This window comes from Coccinella septempunctata, chromosome 8 (assembly GCF_907165205.1).
Source record: "Coccinella septempunctata chromosome 8, icCocSept1.1, whole genome shotgun sequence".
In the NCBI taxonomy this organism is placed as follows: Eukaryota; Metazoa; Arthropoda; class Insecta; order Coleoptera; family Coccinellidae; genus Coccinella; species Coccinella septempunctata.
In genome coordinates, this window is record NC_058196.1 from 27,782,644 (window position 1) to 27,807,820 (window position 25,177).

Genomic DNA, 25,177 nt, shown 5'->3' on the forward strand with positions numbered 1-25,177 from the left:
TTACCTTTATTCAGTGGGCGTACTGTGAAAGCAACACCTCAACCTATACTTACAGGACAATATTCCTGGTGAAGTATGAAGAAATATCTACCATTGATACACTTATATTGTCTGGTAAACCATCGTATTATCAGCCTTTGAACTGTTTCGTTTTGTCAACACAGCACAAATGCCATGAGCAACGTCATATGTCACCGGACAGCCAAATTATCATCATCTTCGACGAAATCACAAAATTCGCTTTTCGACAAAAGGAAAAGACAAGCCAAGGTTAGGAAAAAAACAGTTCTTCGTCAATAGTTTTCATTTTTATTTCTTATTTTAGGTATATTATTTCTCGTTACGTATTTTCTGGTTTAATTTGAATTTTTTCATATTTTTGTTTCTTATTTCATTTAATTCGCTGTTTTCACTGCCCTCCATCTATTTTTCAAAAAATTCTGGATCTGTGTACTCTGTGATCGAAATTACCGATGTCGAACAAAGTTTCCTATGCACTTTTTTCTAATTCAGCATTATTGAAAATGGCAATTTCTCAATTTTCGTTTATAACTCAAAATCTAGTAATGTAAGGTCGGTTCTGTTTTAAGATTTGGCTTAGTCAGCAAAAAGTAGCTCGAGAATGTGTCTGTTTTCTTCTAGCTGCTATAGTTCTCGAGATCCCCTCAGTAGACGACGAATTTTGCCCACCCTGTACAGGGTGGGATGCTTTCTTTGAAAATTGATAGATTTTTCAACAGGAACATTGAGAGTGCCAACAGACATTCTCGATGTATATTCGATTTTGACTCTAATATAATAAGAATGTATAAAGAAAGATAATTAAAGAAGACATTTGGAACTATGTGCACTCAAACCACATTCCATCTTCGAAAATTTGAGACCCAAGTAAAAACAGATGAAAAACCTCATTATACTCCACTTTCCAATTCGAAAATCATCGAGGCATCTCTCCCAGCCTAAAAATCCAAAATCTACCTGCAGATTCGGAACATTTTCAAATTGATTTCAGTCCGTCCCTGCTTAGTACCCTTGGGAACCCGAAGCACCAAACCGAATAAAAATATCTTCAGCGAACACTCATAAGATACCATAGTTAATGAAGCCGCTCCGACAGCTACGAGCTCTGTAAGTAACTAACCCCGTCCTCACACGCAGATAAATCCGGCCTGTATCAGATAAACATGTCAAAACGTGGGGCATGCACCGCCTCATTTCCAGGCCAAGAAGATGAAAATCTCCGCGTTGAACTCATCTGCGACGTTGCCAAGCCGCCTGTATCACAAACAACGCGATTTGATACGAAATTGATAGAAGCGAAGAAAAATATGGGGACCCGACGAGATCCCTGGGGGACACACTCATGCAACACTACCGCGAGTGCTCATCGAAATTGCACCCTTCGTAGAGACACGCGCGTCCGCCAGGTAAACTACCCAGCTTCACGCAACAATGTATTATGCAAATTGTAATAATTGTTGAGTAGTTAAACTCTACACTTTCGATGTAGACAACCACTTAGAGCCAATTAATACCTCGTTTCAATGATGACCAATCAAAGTATGCATACATGGCTTATTATCACAATTAAATGTTGGTATACCTGCATATTAACGATGTAATTGAGTGGAACGATATCATCGATATTGATCGATAAGTCGATATAGGTAAATTGAGACATTAGAAGCCAATTGAGACATTCGAGGCAAAATGGAAAAAATTGAGATCATAATTGAGGAATGATTTATGTTTTCAATGAAACATGAGTTTTATCCAAATTAGATGACTCGTCTATATCCTAATTTGATTGAATCTGTATAATTATAGTTTTTAATATTTGAAGGTGAGGCTTTTTTTTCTACAGAAGGTAGAACAAGTCGAAATGAAGCGTTTCATAAAATATCACCTAGTAAAAACTTTCGAAATGACAAAGTTGAAAAAAAAAAATGAAAATGATTACTGAAATAGATCCTAATACGACCCAAGAACGTTTTTCAGCTGAATTATCGCAAAACAGTGGGAAAAAACTCATCTCCTGCTTCGACCATGTGGTTTGGTTGAGGATATTGGCTCGTTCGATATTGTCATGGTAATGAAAATGGAAACTTAGGATTACCGAATTGTTCTCATTATTTTTTAGTAACTTACACGATTTTATGAAATAGCTCATTTCGATACCAACTGACAGAAAAGACTTAATACACAAGTGTAAAAAATAAAATAATACTTCAAAATTTCACCAATACAATCCGTCTAAATTATTCACGAATTTTTTCACAATGGGCATCAAAATCTTCTTGTTCGAACATTCCAACAATCGTCGTGAAAATGGGATGAAATGGGGAAACATCATAGCACTGTTTCAGCATACCTAACATAAGCATTTTCAAGAAACTGTCTCGATTTTCTACATTTTAATTTCACCCTAAATTGCACGATACAATAATTATATGATTCTCTCAAAAGTGACCTGATGCATCTAATCCGATGAACTTGGTACTAAACCATTCATTGTCCAGCCATATGTTAGTTTGGTTTCGTTTTTGCGATGCCGGAGACACCTCCCATAGCCCTGTACTTGAAATTCAATGAAATTTTGTCGAACTTCTAGGGGTTGTATCTCAGCCATCTTTTGATATTTTATATAGACAATTTTTGGTTGAACGAATTATTTTGATGAGTTCTACCTTCTGTCGAAAAAAGCCCCACCTTTGAAAACACCCTGTATACATTTACATGTATTGGGCATAGCCATAAATATTCAATTAAAATGGATAAAATTTGATGGAATTTTCCAATTCAACTTTTTTTCTTCGATGAAAGAAAAATTTCGAAAATAAAAGATTGATTATAGTGTTAGATTTTCCAATATATTTAAGTTAAAATTCTCATCACTTTTGAGATGACTTAAAACTGAATTTTTTCGGTTATTACAAATTACTCACCCCAACACTCTTCAAAAATCCAAAAAAATGAAACGAGAAATTCACAATTGCAACAACTGCACAAAAAACAAAACCAAAAGAAAGAGTCCACCATCACCCAACAAACTTTTTCACGACAGGTTCGACAATTTTTACATGGCACCACTAGAAATGACCCTATTATCTTGGTCAGTGGGGTTTCACATGCTCAGTCGTTGACTAAACCTTTGTTAGGTAACGTGGATAAAGGACCCCCCAAAAAATATATTCCAAAACTTACCTAAGATGGCCGACGGGACAGATGTGAGATAATTCCAGACAAGCCTGACTTTTCTCTACTCCATTATGGATTGCAATGCGAAAACCTGAAAATAAAGCGTGTATCAATGCATCGATAAAGTAAGTTTTGTGAAAAAAAATCGATTTTATGTTTTAGTCAATCATACACTCCTCATTCTTCGTCGATGAAAATGTTTCTATGTCATATTGTTTGCAGAGTATAAATATGTATTTAACATTTTTTATAACGCACATAAATAATGAGTAAACATTTATTTAACTCACTTGTTGTATAAGTAGGTAACTATTATTCGAAAGTGTCAAATCTGGATGAATTTCTTCATAGGAAAAATTATTAATTTTTTCGATAATGAAAGATAAGATAAACCTTGAAAATTCTTCTTGCAAACTTATTACTGGTTTTTTTTCAACATTTCACATTACTTTTGTTTCACAGATTAAACAGATTTCCTTTAAAAAGTATATCTTTATTCATAAGAATATTATCTACACATTGAATATAACAAGATCAATAAAATAGGAGTAATCCTAACTGATTCATAAAAACAGGATAAGTAGAAAATCATAAATGAAAGTTTCATACTCAGAAACTGAAACTGTAGTTTCTAACTGAACTGAAATTAACTCAAATTGCATCCTGCTGACCTGAGATACCTAGTGAGAATTCCACTCCTCCACCAGCGCGTAAAGCACGCACCATCTACCGCGGCCGGCTAATCTCCCAGACTTATCTCATGAATAATTGGATTAAGAGCCGCAAGACTTTTTCAGCCTCGTAAACGTTCACGGTTCCATTCGAAGGGAATCGAAAATATGATATAGCGTTACGTTTATTTCGTCCTTGGGGCCGGTAAATTGGAAAATATGTATCCTTTCGAGATAAGGCAGAGGGAGTGCCTTTCATACTCCTGCATAACTTAACTAAATTATTGCATTTCTTGACACTCCACTTTGTCCGACGGAAAACGTTCCGAAACCCGATAGGCTCTCGAGTTTATCGCTACGGGTTGGCATTTTTTTTTCTGGAAAAAATTGTAAATGTCGAGGGCAAGCGGCAATAATTTATCGGGTTCAATGTTTCGTTTGGCGGCCGACGTTTTTGCATTCAGAGCAGCGCAAGAGATGCTCTGGACTGGTCCATTTTCGTTGTTGGTGTTTAAATCGTTTCTGACAAGTTATGATTGAATTTTTTTGATGAATGAAATAGCTACGATAATTTTCCACCAAGGATTGGAGACAACAAAGCGAGATGATGATGCACAAAACTGAGAATAGCCTCTGGTTCTGTCGTATGTCCTTCGCAAATGAAAAGGGATGCAATAATGGATACTCAGGGTCGTATGATTATATTCAAAGGTATGGGATTCCCTTCAACTTATTCAGTTGCATTCTGGATACTAGATGAGTTGCATCATGATGTTTGAAATTTGAAAATGAGAGGAAATCACGTTGTCGATTGCAGTTTGTTTGTTTTGTTTTTTGCGTGAGGAGTGGATGAGGTTGCGAGAGTGATTTTTTGAAAGCAGCTTCAAAAACTTCCGGATATACGAAATATAGAGAAAATTCGGAGTGTTCTTTATGTATATAGGATAAACGTTGAAAGGTGAAATTTAAATCTTCTGTTGTGCACCCTTAGATATGCTTCGAGATTACTGTCAGTTCAGGTTCTTTAGAAGCTAGAATGTAACTAAATGTTTGAGTGTAACTTGGAGATAAAAGCGAACTGAATAAAATATTTTTTTCTTGACGGAAAAAAATCACAAAATCCTCATTATGAGAGCGATTTTGAATCTTTTATATGACGTTCACTACATTGGATTTGAGTTCGATGAATCGAATGACTGTAGGTAGGATACAAAACCAACATTCCTCACCTTTCACGAATGCCAATAATTATTAAAAAACTTGAGAATTGAGTGAAAGGCGGTTATTACAAGAACTTATCTGGAAATTACTGCAAGTAAATTTTACATTTGGACATTTTTTCCTCAATTCTTGTGTATGCATTGAAAGAGGAAACTTAGCGATAATCAAAATCGTGAATTCATATGGAGAACTGGGACATAAAAATTCTTGGTGATGTTTTCAAGCAGAAGTTTTATGAGGGCTTTATTCGGCATGAATCTTGATGTTATTCCCTAGCAATTTACATGAACCGAAGGTTTCCTATGCTTTTGCGACTATTGATTATTCAGACCAAAACATCTTTTGTCCTCAAGTTCTAGTTTGTGTTTAGTGAATGAATTTATCGTTTTTTCCTATCTTATTTAAAAATTCTTTCTGAAAATATCAACAGTCAAGAAAATTCCTGTTCGAAGCATTCCAGTATAATTTTTTTTGTCCATTCATTATCATCCAAATGACCTCCTTCAAAACATGTTCGAATTATACTGAACATATATTTCTAAGGTAATATCGCATGACTACATCTAGCTATACTTATGGCTTAGGTATTCTACTCCATATCAGAATAAAAAATTTGCTGTCTTTTTTCAGACACGTTATTCATTACATTACAGAAGAAGAATGTTCTCACAATATAATGTACAATTAATGTTCTTTCCTTTCAACGAGTAAAGATTTCGAGATATACTCTTTCCGTCGGACTCTTACTTGTTGGCAAGAATTATTCTACAATTATTGTACTTGAATCAATTTTAAATTGAATTCTTGCCATATAATTTCTTGACATGTAAGTTATCATTATTATTTATACCCCATTTTGAATTTATTGCAATTAATGTATCAATTTCGGACTTCCATGTGGGTCTCAGCCAATGTTTAGTGATGAGGGTATGATCCACATCGAATATTTGTGGAGGAAATTTAAAAACATGATTTCAACAGAAGAAGAATAATTTGTAGGTACTCATTTGTACTGGGAGTACAAATTTGTTCAATTAGTGTGAATTAATGACTTTGATAGTTAGTTATATCTACAGTATTTGATTCGTACAAATATTTCAACAGAAGATTCTTGAAATCAAAAGAAACTCTTTTTTCCTATACCATTTTTAAGTTTTCATAATGAGCTGTGTCACCCTTAGAAAAACAACATTACCTTCAGAATAACTAGCGAAATCTGTGATACTACACATCTGTGGATCTTCTAAACAGAGTTGTATTCAGCCAAAGTACCCAATTTTTCAAATTTCACAGATTACTTTCAAATTTTCGAACATCAAATTATTCGAAAACGGCGCCTTCTATGAGAAAGTATGAGGAATACTTTTCTTTTACAAAACGTCCAAATATTTATTAGATAGCGAACAACTCAGTTTCAAGAGTTGGGTTTTTTGGTATTTTTTTAGTACGTCATGGTCATAATGAGAAAACTGGAAGACGTGGGTGATATCTTATGTTCGAAAAAGATTCACCAAATAAATGAAAAACTATACTCCGAAATTCATTTCATTAGATTGAACCGTTTGTGAGATTTTTGTATGGTTATACAACAGCCTGTATCTTTTGAACCGAGCCGATTCGGCAATAATGGTGAAGGAAAAAAGTGTGTCTTCTGACCTCAAGAATCTACTGCTAAAATATTTACTCGAGTCAGACACTCACCCTGATTATGGCTCATATATTTCTGCTAGGATTATGTTAAATTGTGAAAAAAATATGAAGAATTTTTCAACAGAGCTCAATGAACAACTATTTATTGTTAACCTATCTTTCTTTGAATTTTGTACTTTAAGTTTTCAGGAAATAACTTTCGGAAAATGATTCAAATTATTATTAACTTACTTATTCATGCATTCTTCTTGAAATTTGGGAAAATATACTTATGTATATCTCCCTATAGTTTTCTCGGTACTTCAATTTTCAACAAAACCATATTTCGACAAATTATGATAGAAAATTCGATGTTAGTTATGCTAAAAAAAAATGAACAAGATTCCTAAATGTACTTTTTCGATTCGAGAATAAAACCCAAAATGTGTGCCGTCCTACGGCACTGAAACATCGGCGCGCGTCAGTGGGGCCGACGCCCGTACCCGCGTATTGATTTCAGGCAGGCAAGATGGCCGTCGTCTGGCCGCGCATTGGGCCCGACTCCGGTACACTCGTCAGTCACGGTAGACTTCCAAGCCACGGCACCCTGCCGCGCTCCCTTCCCCGCCGACACGTCGCTAGCGATCCGAAGCGCAAAGCTCGATCTGCGATGGGTGGCAGGCAGGCAGGGCCCGGCCTCGCCATTCTGCCCCTTAACCCAAGCGCCCTACGAGCTACATTCGCTCGGACCGCGCGGGGTACGTGCCGGAGGCTGAAATGGATTCCCGGAATAAAATAAATTGCAAGACACGCTGCGCTATCTCAGGTCTTGGATGTTTTTGCCGGAGTTATAACCTTCGTGAGCTGCGACCGGAAGTGTCTGATGGTGCAGAAGGAGTTTGCTGAATTCTAATCTTACGGAATGGGATTCGGCGGGAGTAGGAGGAGATGGGGGTTTTATAGGAAAGAAGGATATTGTTCCCTGGGGCCTGGGGGTTTTGAGGTTGACTCCGTCCAAGGGACGGGTTGAGGATCGTTTTAAAGGCTGATGGGTTTCTGGAGGAAGGGCTATTCGGGATCAATCGGTAATTGGGAATAAAGAATGGGGGTCAAGAGTTCCTTGTCCTTCGTGAATAAATGATGGTTGTAAAATGTTTTTTTTCTTGACAATGGTAATTCAGATAATCAGCAGACGGATATATAAAAACTTCATTTTTATTTTAGCACTCGGTTTGCCATGGAAATTTGACACATTTCACTCTGTATAGCTGGGGTTATGAAGCTTGCCAAACATTTTTGGGTTTTAAATCAACGCCAGGTTGCCCGTTCTACGTAAAAGTTTCTGTTATTACGTATTTCATCACAATGTCTCGGAAAATATGCGACGAACATAATTGAAGTTTATACAAACTGATTGAAGGCATACCAAATCCAGTTATTTGCATGGAAAATACAAGAGATCAGTATAATATCATAATATGCACTAGCTTGAAGAGAGTTAATGTTCGTTATCTTCTTTGGCTAAAGTTTGAATACGTTACATCAGTTGTAGATTTCAAAAGTATTAACCCGAAGATGAAATGCATATGAAGCAGTGGTTGGGAATGGGTATCTCCCGAAGGAATTAACAGATAATTTCAAGAATGTTAAAGTCTTCAACAAAAATCATCTTGCATCAATATAAGTAAAAGGAATTAAAGGAAGTTTCAATCGAGATAAACTTCACCTTTGAACAAAAATTTCACATGAATAAACAATTAGCAGGACAACTGGCGCGTATTTGTGGCTGTTCATCTTAATGCATTGATTTAATAATAATAATTAGGTATTTATTTGTACCTTGAGACATTTACAATGTATAGGACAAGTCAAATGAAAAAAAAAAAGAAAAATCAATTTTCGGGAACTTATTCTACGACGACATTCATCGAAAATCCTGTAGCAAACTTTTCGCATTAATCCACTCAAATATAATATTCTCAAATACCACCACTTTTTTGGGTCTCCCAATAGAAGAAAATTATTTGTCATCCTCTTCATTCACAATCTTTCTGATTGTGGAAATATTCAGCTGAAATATAAGTCGTTTAGATTCAGATGAAACATTATTTAAATTCTCTTACATTGAATATGTTCGCTACCGTCTGACGTATTGTGGATTTTAGAATATCAGGGTATAACTATTTGAATGAGCGGACCTGAATTTTAAATAGCACATTCTGAAACTCTTTTTTCAATCACGGCATTTTCTTAATATTCATTGATTAAAGTTGTGGCAACGGCGTTATGACATTAACGACATTTCATTAATGCCAACCTTACTCCGTTCTAGTTACAAAAACTTGAGAAAATTATTTCATGGCCAACCGACTGCTAAAATAATGTGAATGCAGCTGTTGGAGCTTTTACTTGCAAGAAATCATGATTGAATGATTAAAAAATTCGATAGTCTCTGAAGAATGTAAATCATCAATATACTGATTAATCAGTACATAATCATAAATATAAGCGAATACAAAACTTAGGGATGAAAAACAACATTTCCAGTGATGTGTGAGCCTGAACCTTGATTTTTTTCTATTTACGATTCTGTAGCCTTTATGGAAATAAATGTTATTCATTCCTTCGAATATTTTCCAGGTGCAGACAACGCCTTATCAATCTAGGGCAAATATGTGGTTGGCCAGCCAAGGTTTTATTGCGGACTGAAACGCGAAGTGATATAACTCGCGCAATATACTAATGACGTGTTAATTGTTGCTTTTTTCTTACGGTTAACTCCCGAGTTATTGAGTCTTTTATTATTCAACGGTTATCCAATGGAACTTATTGGTTTTAGTTATTGCCCCTGGTGTAATTGCCGTTTAATGGCTTCGCCGCTAGTGTGCGGAAGGTTTTCGGACATCGTTTTCTGTTCGAGAAGAATTTAGAATCGAGAAAAAAATTAGATGTGAAGGTGAAATTCGCTGAGTGTTACGAATCTGAAGATTCTGTTCAATTTGCATAATCAACAGAGTGATCGGAAAAATAGAGATTTGCGATATAGCCATTTTAAGTTTGACCCTTAGAAAAACTAGCTAAAACTGTGACACATCTGCGAATTTTCTAAAAGGAGTTGCACTATATTAGCTTACCGGTAGATTCGGGTGACTTGGGATAGTCCTGTAACTTGGGACAATCACCCTCTTGCAGATTTCTTTGTTTCTTACCATTTATGAGTGAAAGGACAAACTTATGAGATTGTGCAGCGTCTTTTCTGTTAGTTTAACAATTAATTCCTGTTGAGTTTGCCGTGACCAGAGCGTTTGAATTGACAGGAAAATTTAATGAATCCAGGAGAGTAAAAGCGCGTTTTTTTATGGCCCTTATACTTTCTAGTGTCCTCTACATGTGTTTCACTTTGTGCATGTGTAATTTTTTTCTGGGCACGTGGGATATTTGGATATTAGATATGTCATGAATCAAGGTTGTTCACAAATCAAACGGCAACACGGATATCATTAATTTATTTTGTTGTTTCAAAGGGTGACTTGGGACAATGCCGAATAGATACAAGCGGCGCATTGGCAGCAGGAAATATGCCGATTTTTCGTAGGCTATTATTATTTACGTTATTTCCACAAAGAAATGACCAAAGAATGAAAGAAATCAGAGTTCCCTTGTTTTGTTTAGTTTTTTTAAATTTGAGTTGCAATATCTTTACTTTCGCTGTAATAGAGGATCATCATTTAATTTCCTCACCGAATATCAACTATATAATCACAAATTCTAATTTTTAAAAACTATACACCGTCCCAAGTCACCTAGTTCATTTGAGAGTTGAGAAATCAATGGATTTTAACTTGTGTCCCAAGTCTCCCAACTCGGTGGGTGACTTGGGACAAGTATATTTTATTTTTTTCATAATTTATATCCGAATTCTGAAGCATGGTATATATCCTAATCAATAATCATATTAATCATATTCGAACCTCTTTTTCAGATGAAAGTAGGTAACCGTTTTGAAAATATGACAAGTTGAATTCAAAAATCGTCCAAGTCACCCGAATCTACGGTATCAAGAATTTTCATCGAGTATTCTCAGCATCTTTTAACATTTTTTGCAGCATATATTATTTAGCCCACACAACTTGATGCGAACATTATTTTTCAGTATAAAACTGACATGCTTGAACACGTCCTTTGACTTTTTATTTTACAACTTACATGTTCAGTACGTAACCTCGCAGGAAGTAAACATATGTCAATAAGAAACGTCAAAATCATTTAACAATTTGAATGTCCAGTATAAGGAAGTTGACATATGACAATTAGAAACGTCAAAACCATTTGACAATTCATATGTCCAGGAAGGAGGTTGAAAACGTTAAGACCATCATTTCTAAAAAATTGCGGTCAATATCTATAATCCGTATAAGAGAGACCATCCCAGAATAATACCCCGGTAACATCCCCGACCATCCCTCTTGTCGCATGTCTCCGCACCATAAAGGAGCAGATCGATATTCCCTCGGGAAGCGGTCGCTTTTTTCCTTTTCCTCCTTCACTCCGTCTAATTGACGTTTACGTCTTAGCTAGCCGCCCGCCGAGATGGATTTTGCGTCGGACCCGTGGAAGAAAAACATTCATTCCATCTCGGGGAAATTCGCTAAAAGGAAAAAAAGGAACGGGGACCGTAAAAGTCGCGGTACGGGTGAAATAGGACTTGTCGGCAAGTTTTGCTTCTCGCAAAGTGCCGTAAAAGCGGAACGAACGGCGGATAAAAAGTCGGACGGATACGCGGAGTCGAGTCGGCTGAACGAATTGGAGCGTTCCTCCAAGATTGGACCAATTTTTATTGATCTACGTCGTTTTCACATCGTTCATTCGCGAATGACAGCGGTCAATAGGATGAGAGAATTTGAGCACCGTTTGATTTTCTCCTTTCAAATTTGAGGCTCTGTTTTTCCCTTTACCGTAGGTTCGGGTGACTTGGGACGATTGTTGAATTCAATTGTCATATTTTCAAAAGGGTGGCATATTTTTATCTGAAAAAGTGGTTATTCTGGGATGGTCTCGCTTATACGGATTGTAGATACTGACCGCAACTTTTTAGAAATGATGGTCTTAGGTGCTCAACTTCCTACGAGGTTACATACTGCTGGACATTTGGTTTTGACGTTTCCAAATGATATATGTCAGATGAAAAGTCAAATAATGTGTTCAAACATGTCAGTTTTATACTGAAAAATAATGTTCATATCAAGTTGTGTGGGCTTAATAGTCTAAAGAATAGTCTATGCTGCAAAAAATGTAAAGAGGCTCTGGCTAAGAATACTCGATGAAAATTCTTGATACCGTAGATTCGGTTGACTTGGGACGATTGTTGAAAACAACTTGTGATATTTTCAAAAAGGGTGACCTATTTTTATCTGAAAAACAGGTTCGAATATGCTCAATGACTCAGACTATTGATTAGGATATATAACATGCTTCAGAATTCGGATATAAATTTTGAAAAAAATAAAATATACTTATCCCAAGTCACCCACCGATTTGGGAGGCTTGGGACACAAGTTGAAATCTATTGATTTCTCAACTCTCATATGGAATAGGTGACTTGGGACGGTGTTTAATTTTGAAAAATTTGAATTTGTGATTATATAGTTGAAATTCGGTAAGGAAATTAAATGATAAACCCCTTTTACAGCAAGGAAATATATTGCAACTCAAATGTAAAAAAACTAAACAAAACAAGGGAACTTTGATTTCTTTCATTCTTTGGTGATTTTTTTGTGGAAATAACGTAAATAATAATATCCTGCGAAAAATCGGCATATTTCCTGCTGCCAATGCTCCGCTTGTAGCTATTCGGCATTGTCCCAAGTCACCCTATGAAACAACAAACTAAATGAAAGAGATCCGTGTTCCGTTTGATTTGTAAACAAACTTGTTTCATGACATATCTAATATCCCAATGTTCCACGTATTCAGAAAAAAATTACACATGCACAAACTGAAACACATGTACAGGACACTAGAAAGTATAAGGGCCATAAAAAACGCGCTTTTACTCTCCTGAATTCGTTAATTTTTCCTGTCAATTCAAACGCTCTGGTCACGGCAAACTTAACAGGAATTAATTGTTAAACTAACCGAAAGGACGCTACACAATCTTATAAGTTTGTCCCTCCACTCATAAATGGTAAGAAACAGAGAAATCTGCAAGGGGGTAATTGTCCCAAGTTACAGAGGACAGTCCGAAGTCACCCGAATCTACTGGAACTATTCTTTTCAATAAGGTCTGGTACATTTGAAAAAACTCTGTTCTCGAGAAAATGTGTTCAAACATGAAATCGTGCATTTTCCTTTCAATGTAGTATTATTATTGGTTGAATATTTGAAGATACCTTCAGTTTTTCCGTTGATACGTTATTTTTGAAGATAAAAACTCATAACTTTTCGAATGAACCATCTAAATCTTCACTTTTATTAGAGATAATAGACTGAAATTCCCAATATGCATCTCAATTTGAAAACTCTGTTTGATTTAAACATTTGGTTCGAATCGAACCAACATTTTTTGAGTGAATTAACTCAATTTATCGAATCGACCATTGTAACCTCTGTATAAATTTGCAAATTTTTTCCTCAGTTATCCATACTCCAAATCCAGATGCATCTCGAACCATCATTTTCCTCCGAGCATCCACCGCCCTTTTACGACCTTTTCCCGACCCCGCAGGACAAAAAAAACAATTTCAACAACAACGTCCATCTCCTGGAACGCCTCGAAGAAGTCCAGGGCCACGTTTTATGTCCATCAGATAAACAGCGTCGAATTGAAATTTTATCAGGCAACCGCCCGGGCGTCTCGGCCGGCCGAGAGCGTCGCGGCGGTCGTAAAGGCCCAACAATGCCGGAACCCCTTCCTTACAACGAGTGAGTGGGGCCAGGGGGGCCGGGGGGGCCGGGGATAAGGATCAAATTTCCGCCTCGCTCCAGAATTGCGGAAAATGAGTTCCGTATGATCTGAGAAACACAATCGATGGTGTAGGTGCGACCAGGAAGGCCTCTGTTTCGATATACGACCGTTATTTCGCGATGGTGAGGTTGGCAACCCTTCGTCATCGGTTTATTGACCCCGGTGTGGGCGTCCGTGAGAGTGATGCTGGGTTCGCATCGTTGCATATTATGATAAGGTCTCGTGATATACAATTACCTTGAGGTGAAGGTTTTTGATCGTTATTGTTAGTGTGTTGCATTGAAGATGCAAAAATTTTGCTAGATTTTGTATTTTTCTCCTTCTTGCTTAGATATGATGGGTATCGACAAGCGTGGTTATCGAAAAAATCATCGTAAAGCCTAATGTGATGCATGTTCTAGAAGAACAATTCTTCTAGTTATAAATTTCGAAATTTCATCAGCCTCAGTCGAACCGTTTGGTTTGGACGAATTTTTAAGTGATCCCATCTTTTTGGGAATTTTTGGAAGGTTTATTTCCCAGAAAAATCATTGTAGGGCTTAATATGATACATATTTTAAAAGAACAACTCTTCTAGTAATAAATAACGAAATACCATCAACTTCTGTGAAACCGTTTGGTCAAAAACAAAATCCTGGTAAGTCCACCAGAAAGCCTTCAAACAGATATCAGCCTGGGGGATGAAACTCTAGAACAAGTCGAACAGTTCAAATACTTGGGAAGCTTCATAAATACAAGGTCTAACCTGGACACGGAAATACACAAAATCGTATCAATTCTGCATCAAGGGCATTCTAGAAGCTAAAGGACAGAGTGTTTCAAAATCACGACCTCAATCTGAAGACCGAGCAGCTGTTTACAAAGCAGTGGACCTCCCAACGCTTCTTTAAGGAAGCGAAAGCTGGACGCCCTACAGGCGACATATTAAACAGCTTGATCAAACGCAACAACGTCATCCACATGGTTCCACAAAGTTTCGAATGCAGAAGTCTTGCAGCGCGCGAGTTGTATAACAATTGAGACTCAAGTAACGGGGGCCCGACTCATATGGAGCGGCCACATTCTGAGGATGCAAGACACAAAACTCCCCAAAATAGCTCTGTATGGCGAATTCAAAGAGGGAGCTCGGAAACCAGGAGGCCAGTATAAGCGGTTCAAGGACTTGGGAAGCTTCATAAATACTAGGGCTTACCTGGACACGGAAATACACAACCGGCATCACGGGCATTCTGGAAGCTAAAGGACAGAGTATTTCAAAATCACGACCTCAATCTGAAGACCAAGACAGCTGTTTACAAAGCAGTGGTCGTCCCAACGCTTCTTTACGGAAGCGAAAGCTGGACACCCTACAGAAGACATATTAAACAGCTTGAACAAACGCAACAACGTCATCTAAGACAAATAATGCAGAAGTCTTGCAGCGCGCGAGTTGTACAACAATTGAGACACAAGTAACGAGAGCCCGACTCACATTCTGAGGATGCAAGACACAAGACTTCCCAAAATAGCTCTGTATGGCGAATTCACAGAGGGAGCTCGAAAACCAAGAGGCCAGTATAAGCAGTTCAAGGATATACTATCCGTCTGTTCCGATATTCCTGAACAGTACTGTCAGTATTTCAGAGACGATGCCTATTGGCCCAGTCGTTCGAGTTCTATTGTTATTCGATTGCTGGCCAGTCAAACCAGCAATATCGGAACAGGCCCTACATCAATCCCTAAAATCAGTTAATGCCAATCATAACCGGGAACAACTAGCTTCAGACAGATCACAGTGGACGTCTTTGGTCCACAGTTATAATGGAAACTCGAGAAGAAGATAGTTCTGTTTTTGTGTCTTTTCGTAGATTTATTCTAAGTAACGGGATACAGGCTCTGTTTGGTCAACTTCTATGGACGTAAAGAATGTTCCAGATGTGTTCTATGGGAGAAAGATCAGAAAATCTAGGTGGCCAGGGCAATGAATCGACTCGAATCTTCGCAGATGGCGACAGACTCATGCTTTTATCCTCCTTCTGTAAATCCTTATCTTCCCTAGTTTTTCGGTGACAAAAATCAATGCTAACCCGAACTAAAACTTCGAAAACAACGAACCTAAATTGCCGACGTGGATAGAAGCGGATGGTTGGGTTTTTCAATCTTCTTAATCTACTTTGGAAGGAAACCAATCTCGTCTGCGCCATATAACTCGACTGGTGAAGCGGAACATGCAATAATAAATTGGGCGGATGAGGTCGTGTGTATTGCAGTTTATCTAGGAGTTTCATTATGTTCACCTCGTAAAACTCCGCCTTGTTTCGAGAGTTTCGCTGTCGACTGAAGGCAAATATTTTCGTTTCTTATTGTGCCAGACGACAAAGTTTCTTCGAGATGCTATATATTAATGAAGCACCGGGGTCTATATGGAAAAGATGAGACATGATATCTATAGAAGGTACGAAATGTAAGGTTAAATGGGTTATGTTCGAATCTGGTAACTCTTGTGATATTTGACGCTCTTAGAGTTATTTAGGGAGAAAATCTTTAGTTCGCATAATCATATTACGAAATTTGCAGCTTCTCAAGAAGAAGAAAAATGAAACCTCGACGACCATTTTCTTTCATACTGAACGGGAATTCACGACACGTAAATAACGAGAACTGCCTCTCGCTCTACAGATTACTTCCATATCGTTAATCGCCAAAACAACAAGATCTATCGTGACTCCAGCAGATGAAAAATATTTCGCTGACTGATCCATACCGCGACAGAGTAGATGCCGAATTTACGACAAAAAAATTTATCGTTCTGTTTACGTCGGTAGGGTTTGGACCGACCCTTATCAAGAATTGAATTTTCTGGGGGTTGGAATATTTTTGGAGGACGTTCTAGGGTGCAGGGTAATGGGGCGGTAAAAATTGAAAAAATGATGGGAGCTCCAAGTAGTTTCTACAGCATCCAATGTGTCAGAATTTTTTACTGCTTCAAACATTTGATTTGATGATGATTTATACTTCTATGAAGATGTAGAATGGCTCAAAGAGAGATAACTCAAAATACACTGCGCAAAAAAATTAACGCACATTCTGAAAATCTCAATTTTGATGAAAGTTAACTCTACATTGACTTGATAACTTATTTTTTATGTTCTCTCGGGAAGGTTTTGAACGAAACAAGACACATTAAATGGAAGAAAAATTCAGGATTTTACCGAATCTTATGTGAAAGAAGAGAAATGAACAATTTTCAAAATACTGAAATGCCGATTAGTGATTTAATACTTGGTATTTCTACCCCTTGCGTTAATTACAGCTCGACAACGGCGGTTCATACTCAAAATGAGTGATCTTAAAATGTTCTGATCTAATCCTTCCCAGATTTCTCCGAGTTGGATTCCTAAGTCATTAAGAGTAGCTGGATGATTTTCTGAACTTCTCAGCCTTCTATTGAGGTTGTCCCAAACCTGCTCAATCAGATTGAGATCTGGACTTCTTGCTGGCCATTCCATTCGAGAGACTTCAACCTCTTCAAGGTACTCCTGAACGATGCGCGCACGATGGGGTCTGGCATTATCGTCCATAAAAATGAAATTTTCACCAATGTATGGGGCAAATGGCACTACATGCTCTTCAAGAATGTTCCTTATATACTTATCAGCATTCAAAGCTCTATTATCAACGACCACTAGGTCTGTGCGAGCAGTCAAAGATACTCCACCCCATACCATAATCGATCCTCCCCGAAACCAGTAGTATTCAGGAAATTGCACTGAGCATATCTTTCATGTGGACGTCTGTATACAAGGGAACGTCGATCACAATGGTAGAGGCAGAATCTAGACTCATCTGTGAAGAGAACTCTTTCCCAATCGGCCTCTTCCCAATGGATATGCTCTCTCGCAAAATCCAAACGCGCCCTTCGATAGGCTGGGGTAAGAGCTGGGCCTCTTGCCGCGACACGAGGCCTTCAATCTTATTCTCTGAGACGATTTCTTATTGTCTGAGTGCTAATTTGCACCTCATGAGTTTGCTCAAGCTGAATTTGAAGGAGGCGAGCGGTTGCAAACCGTTGTCTCAACGAAGAAACTCTCAAGTAACGTTCTTGAATGGCAGTTGTTACCCGTGGTCTACCCTGTCCTGGTCTTCGGACATTCATACCTGTCTCCCTGAATCGCTGCAACATTCTGGACACACTTGTATGGGAAACTCCAAACCTTTCTGCAATTCTTGTGTATGTCCACCCTTCTTCTCGCAAAACTACCGCTTGGACACATTCCTCTTGGGTCAAATTGCGTGTTTCGCGTTGCATAGCGATCGAGTGTAGAAAATCAAACGAAAGAAAAACTATTGATCACTAGAATTGATCGAGAACAACTGATTTTAGAATGCCAATACATTCAAAATCTGATAATATCATCTTTTTTCATTCCTGCTGGGGAAAAACATCTGCATTGAAGAAAACCGTTGAAGATGGATAACATATGCATGCATAATTCTGATAAAAATAATTATCATTGAGAACACCTTCAATAAATTTGAGATTTCCATAATGTGCGTTAATTTTTTGCGCAGTGTATATACACGAATAGTTGATAATATTAGAATTAAGTGCGTGGTTCAAGAAAAAACAATAATAAGCAATAAACTCTCTTTACATTATACACTGCACATCATTGCTAGCAATAGTAAAAGAAGAAATACTTCGTGAAACTCCTTGCAAGTCATTCACTACATTATGATCTTCCTAATATGCTCTTGAGTATATGAATGTCGAAATTCATATCCATCAATCTCAGCTATAACGAAAGCCGAGTTTCCAGATTAAAATTGCAATTAAAAGCGCATAGTTATATTGTGGCGTTTACGATTTACACCTAATGGCTCATAAAAAACGGAGCGTGAAGTGGCAACAAATTCAATAAGAGCATCGAAGTAGGCATTGCTCCTATGGGCCCGAAGATACCTATTGCCGAAACTAAGCGAGGTGCGACATTAAAAAATTTTATTGTCCCCGGACTCGGTGAGGCGGTAGTTCACACACGTGGTAAAACGGAAGAACCCATTATGATATTGTTACATCAATAAACGTATCTCCCTTTCATCTGACCGTTTGACACGAGTTTATATGTCAATAAAAATTTAATTTCATATATGATTGACGAACTCGTTAGCGTCTGTAAGATTCGATTTCTCCGAGTGTGTGTTTTGTGTGTGTGTGTGTGTGGAGCGAGCGTTTTATAACGAATGAAAATTTTAGCACCTGAACTAAACGACTAGGACCAGGCCCAATGAAGTATTGATTTATTGATGAGTTTATTTGGAGTTAAGACGTAATTATGTTTTATGAAGGCTCGTATATTTTATTCTGGCCGGTTAGTTTTATCACTGAGAGGAAGGAGCTGATTTCAGGATAACATCAAGTAATTGGTTCAGCGAAGCGTTGGAAGATAGGGTATATAGCTACAGCAAACTGTGTGGTCGGTGGAGACTTTAAGGTGATATTTCAAAGGTTTTTTCTTGTCTTTTGAGAATTCTTCAACAACTGAACCCAAGTTTGGTAAGCAAATGTAGGTTTTCGAACATGCTTGATCTCTTGCGAGCAATTTCGAAAGTCTATTTCACTTAGGTTAGATTTTGATCTCAGAAATGGAATTTTTCAAAAATTGCAATTTTCAATCTGCGATATCTCCAGTTATATTCGTCTGATCGAAATGGGATTTCCGGTTATATAAATCAGCGTTGTTTAGGCTTCCACCCTAGCACAAAAACTCGATTTCGAAAATCTCGAATTTTTGGGTCAAAAATGAGCAAGGGGTTAGACCCCCCTAAAATGACATATTTGCTACTCTGTCTGAAAATTAGGATGTTCTATTACTGTCTTAGGATATGGAGTGCATAGAATTTGTTTTGAAGATTCTAGAAAACCAAACAGTTGATGATTCAATAGAGAATTGCACTCTAGAGAGGCCTTCAAAGTGAACTCAAAAATGAAAAGTGGAAAAGCAAAAAAAATTATTTTCTCCTAAACAGGGCCAGATATTTGAAATTTTGGTATGAAAATATAGGTTTTCAAACACGCTGCATCTATTGCAAGTATTTTCGAAAGCCTATCTTCTTTCGTTTAGATTTCCATCTTGGAAATGGCATTTTTCAAAAATTTGCAGATTTCAATCTGCGATATCTCCTGTTATATTCGTCTGATCGAATTGGGATTTCCGGTTCTGTAATCAGGGTTGCATAGGCTTTCACCCTAGCATAAAAACTCGATTTCGAAAATCTCGATTTTTTGGGTCAAAAATGAGCAAGGGGTTAGACCCCCTAAAATGACATATTTGCTACTCTGTCTGAAAATAAGGATGTTCCATTACTATCCTAGGATATGGAGTGCATGAAATTTTTTTTGAAGATTCCAGAAAACCAAACAGTTGATGATTCAATAGAGAATTGCACTCCAGAGACCTCTTCGAAGTCAACTCGAAAATGAAAAGTGGAAAAACAAGAAAAATTATTTTCTCCTAAACAGGGCCAGATATTTGAAATTTTGGTATGAAAATATAGGTTTTCGAACACGCTCAATCTATTGCGAGCAATTTCGAAAGCCTATCTCTCTTCGTTTAGATTTTCATCCTGGAAATGGCATTTTTCGAAAATTGCAATTTTCAATCTGCCATATCTCCTGTTATATTCGTCTGATCGAATTGAGATTTCCGGTTCTATAATCAGCGTTACCTAGGCTTCCACCCTAGCACAAAAACTCGATTTCGAAAATCTCGATTTTTTGGGTCAAAAATGAGCAAGGGGTTAGACCCCCCTAAAATGACCTATTTGCTACTCTGTCTGAAAATTGGGATGTTCTATTACTGTCTTAGGATATGGAGTGCATAGAATTTGTTTTGAAGATTCTAGAAAACCAAACAGTTGATGATTCAATAGAGAATTGCACTCCAGAGAGCTCTTAGAAGTCAACTCGAAATTGAAAAGTGGAAAAACAAAAAAAATTATTTTTTCCTAAACAGGGCCAGATATTTGAAATTTTGGTATGAAAATATAGGTTTTCGAACACGCTGAATCTATTGCAAGTATTTTCGAAAGCCTATCATCCTTCGTTTAGATTTCCATCTTGGAAATGGCATTTTTCAAAAATTTGCAAATTTCAATCTGCGATATCTCCTGTTATATTCGTGTGATCCAATTGGGATTTCCAGTTTTATAATCAGCATTGCTAAGGCTCCAACCCAAGCATAGCAAGTCGATTTCGAAAATCCAGATTTTTTGGGTCAAAAATGAGCAAGGGGTTAGACCCCCTAAAATGACCTATTTGCTACTCTGTCTGAAAATTAGGATGTTCCATGACTATCCTAGGATATGAAGTGCATAGAATTTGTTTCGAAGATTCTAGAAAACCAAACAGTTGATGATTCAATAGAGAATTGCATTCCAGAGAGCTCTTCGAAGTCAACTCGAAAATGAAAAGTGGAAAAACAAAAGAAAATATTTTCTAGTGAACTGGGTCAGATATTTGAAATTTTGGTATGAAAATATAGGTTTTCGAACACGCTCAATCTATTGCGAGCAATTGCGAAAGCCTATCCACCTTCGTTTAGATTTTCATCTTGAAAATGGCATTTTTCAGAAATTGCAATTTTTCAATCTGCGATATCTCCTGTTATATTCGTGTGATCCAATTGGGATTTCCAGTTTTATAATCAGCATTGCTGAGGCTTCAACCCAAGCACAAAAACTCGATTTCGAAAATCTCGATTTTTTGGGTCAAAAATGAGCAAGGGGTTAGACCCCCCTAAAATGACCTATTTGCTACTGTGTCTGAAAATCAGGATGTTCAATTATTGTCTTAGGATATGGAGTGCATAGAATTTGTTCAGAAGATTCTAAAAAACCAAACGGTTGATGATTCAATAGAGAATTGAACTCCAGAGAGCTCTTCGAAGTCAACTTGAAAATAAAAAGTGGAAAAACAAAAAAAAATATTTTCTCCTAAACAGGGCCAGATATTTGAAATTTTGGTATGAAAATATAGGTTTTAGAATACGCTGAACCTATTGCGAGCAATTCCGAAAGCCTATCTCTCTTCGTTTAGATTTTCGTCTCGGAAATGGCATTTTTCAAAAAATTGCAATTTTCAATCTGCGATATCTCCTGTTATATTCGTCTGATCCAATAGGGATTTCCGGTTTTATTATCAGCATTGCCAAGGCTTCCACCCTACCACAAAAACTCGATTTCGAAAATCTCGATTTTTTGGGTCAAAAATGAGCAAGGGGTTAGACCCCCCTAAAATGACCTATTTGCTACTGTGTCTGAAAATCAGGATGTTCAATTATTGTCTTAGGATATGGAGTGCATAGAATTTGTTCAGAAGATTCTAAAAAACCAAACGGTTGATGATTCAATAGAGAATTGAACTCCAGAAAGCTCTTCGAAGTCAACTCGAAAATGAAAAGTGGAAAAACAAAAAAAAATATTTTCTCCTAAACAGGGCCAGATATTTGAAATTTTGGTATGAAAATATAGGTTTTAGAATACGCTGAACCTATTGCGAGCAATTCCGAAAGCCTATCTCTCTTCGTTTAGATTTTCGTCTCGGAAATGGCATTTTTCAAAAAATTGCAATTTTCAATCTGCGATATCTCCTGTTACATTCGTCTGATCCAATAGGGATTTCCGGTTTTATTATCAGCATTGCCAAGGCTTCCACCCTAACACAAAAACTCGATTTCGAAAATCTCGATTTTTTGGGTCAAAAATGAGCAAGGGGTTAGACCCCCTAAAATGACCTATTTGCTACTCTGTCTGAAAATCAGGATGTTCAATTATTGTCTTAGGATATGGAGTGCATAGAATTTGTTTTGAAGATTCTAGAAATCCAAACAGTTGATGATTCAATAGAGACTTGCACTCTAGACAGCTCTTCGAAGTCAACTCGAAAATGAAAAGTGGAAAAACAAAAAAATATATTTTCTCCAAGACAAGGCCAGATATTTGAAATTTCGGTATGAAAATAGAGGTTTTCGAACACGCTAAATCTATTGCCAGCAATTTCGAAAACCTATCTCCCTTAGTTCAGATTTTCATCTTGAAAATGGCATTAATTCAAACCCAGTGCAAGTTCCGCTAGAAATTCGGCTTTCAATCACAAATTCGCTGATTTTACAATGATTTTCCGGTTTCTGGAATTGATTCCCTTATTTAGGGATAGAATTTCTAGCAATAATACATGATCGTATCCCAGACTGCAATCTAGGCACTTTTTCACTTCAATCCGCAGAAAACAAACGGAAAAAACAATCGAGATTGTTTTCCCCATCGAAACAAAGACAGCTATTCTCGATCATACCGCGTTTCGTGACCGATGTGCATGCGCCGGCATACATTAAAGGGGATCTCATCGGATTAGTGCACCTGCACGGGGATTCGGTGCGCCGTAAGTTCGAAACGCCTCCGCCTCGGACTAACAACACAATGTCCGAATTGTTCTGTTGCGTTTTCCACGAAAATGGCCTTTGGCGTGCAGTCGATATTATGGCAGCAGCGCCGACCGCTAACGAGCGTCCAATTAGTGGAAATTGTAATCTCTGATAATGGCAGAGCCAGCCAAAGTCCCGGACAAGTTTGTATCGGACACGACATTGAAGGTTTTAAACGGACGACGGCCATAAATTATGCGGTAAATGCTCGTGTCGGGAATTTTCTGAATGGAAAATGGACGATTTCATGTTTTCGCGATGAATATTCATCGCTCAATGTCGCCTTGAAAACATGAAATATTCTTCATGAAAATTCGTCAGAAGTTTGACTCTCCCTGTATAGTGGAGAAAAAACCAAAACTTAAAACAAAAAATAAGCTCAGATTTCTGATGGGCAGATCAACAAAAAGAAAACAGTAATAAACTCCATATATTTTATATTCTCAAGATGAATAAAAAGCTTCAAACTCTTCCAAGTGGTAGTGAATTAATACAAAGTTAAGCAACTACTCTGGAAATGAAACTATTTGTAATTTCTGAAGTGTTCATGAATCCAATCGATAAAAATCCAAACTTTGATTAAAGAAACTGTGATTTGCTATGTGGGAGAGAGAAGATTTCAATTCCTGAAGAATCTATTAAAATAGCAAAAGTCATCTTTGTGAAAAGTATGTGTACAAGTTGTTCAGTATTTGCCAATGTCTCTTAATTCTTTCATTCTACACAATTATCGTTTTTATGTAGTGTCATTATTGATTTAAAACAAAGGTGATGAAAAATATAGAATGCAGCAAACATAGAGTGATACTGTTGTTAAACACAAGGTTTTATCGTATATCATCCTGTATAGTCTCAAATGCGATATTATGTGAAAGTAAATGACATTGTGTCCACTTTGAACTAAAAATAACCGAATGAATTATGCTCAAGAGTTATCAGATAATCGAAGAAACTCTCAAGGTGACAATTATTCGATTAAGTCTAATCGTCCTACGTCAAACAATTTGACACGGCTATAATGCGTCAATTTAGACAAGCACATTTCTTCAGTGTTATTCCGTTAATGCCGATGAGACATTTCTGTTGTAAGAAGAAGGATAATTGTGCTATTAACGAATGAAATTATCGGTTATTTACAGGAAATGCATAAATGAAGATATATTCGATGAACTGAAGTGATAATGATACCATTATAATTTGAGGAACCAATGAATCTACCTTTTTTGTCTTCGAAAACAAAATACATATGGAACATCAAACTTTAGGAGTGAATAAAACTGTAGAATTCGTTCTTTTTCCAAATGTAGCTAATATACAGGCTGCGTCTTTGGCTCGTACAAATAACAGTAGATTCTTGAGGTCAAACACTTTTGTCCTATACCATTTTTCCCGATTCGGCCCTGATAAAAAGATATAGCCGTTGTAAGTTTTCATAATGAGCTGTTCCACCTCTGGAAAAACAAAATTACCTTAAGAATAACTAGCTAAATTTGTGACACTACACATCTGTGGATTTTTTAAACAGAGTTGTATTCAGCCAAAGTACCCAATTTTTCAAAATTCACAGATATTTTTAAATTTTTGAACATCGAATTACTCGAAAACGGCGCATTATACGAAAAAATGTGAAGAATACTTTTATTTTAAAAAACGTTCAAATATTCATTAGATAGTCCAACTCAGTTTCAAGAGTTGGGTACTTTGAATTTTTTGTATTTTTATGGTACGTGATGGTCATAATGAGAAAACTGGAAGATGTGGATGATTTCTTGTGTTCGAAATAAATTAATCAAATAAATTTAATCATTTTATTCGATAAAACCGATTGCGAGATTACATTTTTTATGGTTTTTCAACAGCCTGTATCTTTTGAAGCGAGTCTACTCGGAAAAAATGGTGAAGAAAAAAGTGTTTCTTATGGCCTCAAGAACCTACTGTTGCAATATTTGTCCGAGTCAAAGACTAACACTGTATATTCGCTGAATCAGTGGATTTGTAGATGAGGTAATATTTTTCTGCCTGAGTGATTT

At 37.0% G+C, this 25,177-nt stretch overlaps 1 protein-coding gene across 5 annotated transcripts in view; it reads right to left on the reverse strand.

The window, feature by feature from the left end:
* Positions 1-25,177, reverse strand: part of LOC123318918 (homeobox protein abdominal-B) — a 157,326-nt gene that overhangs the window by 68,738 nt on the left and 63,411 nt on the right. For all 5 annotated transcript variants that reach the window (XM_044905701.1, XM_044905703.1, XM_044905699.1 and 2 more), the window contains exon 2: positions 3,205-3,289. The gene's annotated coding sequence lies outside the window, so the exon portion shown is untranslated. The remainder of the gene's footprint in view (positions 1-3,204; positions 3,290-25,177) is intronic.